We start from the raw sequence: 2,013 nt of genomic DNA, 5'->3' as shown, positions 1-2,013 counted from the left end.
ATTTAGTACAATTTATACCATTGCAGAGAAGCACCAACACTTGAGAGATGACATCACTTTATCTGACCAAATAAAATATTCTTGTAAATTACACTCAGCTCCCAAAAACATAATGTTCATCTCAGTTTAAAAATTCAGTACAGTTCTCAATGCAATAATAGATGCATTACATTTATCATCATCACACTCTTACGCAGCATATGCCTCGTATTTCTCATTGCAGAACTCTGTAATTCTAGCACAGCAACTGGAAACTAAAAAAAGGAGGCATAATTGCAAATATTTTACTTAAAATCCAATGAACTCATGACTTTAAATCACACCAAGACAACATTTTTATATGTAACAGAACAAACACTTATATGTCATAATATTTTATTTTGGAGTTTTGGCTGGTCGAAGCATGATTACCGACTCAAAGATCATAACAAAAGATGCCATCTGAGCAAAAGATGCCATTGAATACAGAGACTTGGTAATTAAATTAGCAGTGCCAAAATTCAATGACAATCACCAGAGCAACAGTCACGATCAGTGTTAAGGTGCACCTCTCCCACCCCCACTATCTGCATAAAAGAGATTGCTCAGAAAACGATGCAAATATAATCTTTATACATACCCTCACTATTTTCAGGATGCATTTTAGTTCAGAATGACTGCATTAACTAACATTCATGTCTGTATCCTTCACCAGATATACTCCACTATCCTTTTCAGATCACCAACTTCCACCGTGAACATTTTGCATGCATAGCCAGCACAAAAGGTAAAGATAAAAATAAATGCAACACAGACACAGCCGAGATGACTACTAAATCAGCCTCAGCGTACAGTAAGCAGCACTCCATTTTTCCTCTTATGGTGTGCTGCTGGTATATTACATGCTACTAAATCTACTCACTGACACATAAAGGAAATAAAAATCAAATCTGTACAGATAGACAGCTTTAGAACCCACCAGAATCCCTGCAGCTCTTCAGCACACCATCCTACTCGCAATATGATGCAGAGCGTCTCAAAATACCATTCCCCTTTCCTCTTCCTATTGCTGCTACAGAATACTGATAGACACCAAGGACAAAAGGAAGAACCGGCATGAACATTAAGAGCAAATATTTGATGGAATACTGGCTTTCCGATCATCTAGCTTCATGTAACCAAGCACTGGGTGTTGCTCTCCCCTGAGAGTCTCTGGGCAATTTCTGAGCTAGAAGAAAAACCTGGCATGGAAGTCAAAGGGAAATGGCAACATTTAAATTTAGTTCAATATTAACAAATCGTAAGCCACATTAATAAAATAACTTCCTTTTCTCCATAGAAAAACTCTCAAAGCTTTAATGAAAATGTAAAATTGCATTAATTAATAGAAAAATCTATCTAATAAATTAGGTTTTTCTGACATTCATATTTCAACATTGCTATATTTCATTAAGACTTGTACAACAAATAAAATGCACTAGCAAAAAAATTAGATAATCTATTTTCATTCAAAATTAAACTTTAACATAATTTAATTAGTGCTCAAAGCAGCATAAGCTTTTTCTGAAAAAAATGAACTCTGATTAATTCTTTCATGTGATAGATGAAAATTCTAATTAATTTACATAAATAATTGAAATAATGAATGTCAATTGATCTATCACATTAGTTTTTATAAAATGAATCCAATTTATGTTGTGCCCTTGCCTTCCCGCATAGAAACCCCATAAACATTTTGCTTGTTTTACCTCTTTCAGAGAGCAGAAATTTAATCTGCTAGCACCACCCTTACAGTGTGTTCCAGATCATAACTACTCACTGACTGAACTGATGTTTCACGTCTCTTTCAGTTCTTTTGCCAATCACCTTAAACTTAGGTACACATGACCTTGAAAAAGAAACTGGGACAGTGGGGAGGGCGCTCCCTATCGATAATGGGCAAGAACCTGGTCATCAGGTGTGAGGTGCTCTCAGGGCTGCTGTACTTGGTGCAGGTGTGGCCCATCCCCCACTCCTACAACCCAGAAATCACCT

General features: G+C 36.2%; 1 protein-coding gene across 2 annotated transcripts in view; it reads right to left on the bottom strand.

Moving 5' to 3' along the window:
* prkcz (protein kinase C, zeta) overlaps positions 1-2,013 on the bottom strand; it is a 395,150-nt gene that overhangs the window by 292,899 nt on the left and 100,238 nt on the right. The window contains exon 1 of one of the 2 annotated variants that reach the window (XM_063033457.1): positions 959-1,401. The exons of the other annotated variant lie outside the window; for it this stretch is intronic. The gene's annotated coding sequence lies outside the window, so the exon portion shown is untranslated. Of the gene's footprint in view, positions 1-958; positions 1,402-2,013 lie in introns of those variants that run through there. 2 annotated transcript variants of the gene reach the window in all.

Source organism: Mobula hypostoma, chromosome 25, assembly GCF_963921235.1.
Source record: "Mobula hypostoma chromosome 25, sMobHyp1.1, whole genome shotgun sequence".
Lineage (NCBI taxonomy): Eukaryota > Metazoa > Chordata > Chondrichthyes > Myliobatiformes > Myliobatidae > Mobula > Mobula hypostoma.
Note: the sequence above shows the minus strand (reverse complement) of the source record. Positions and strands in the feature narration are given on the sequence as shown.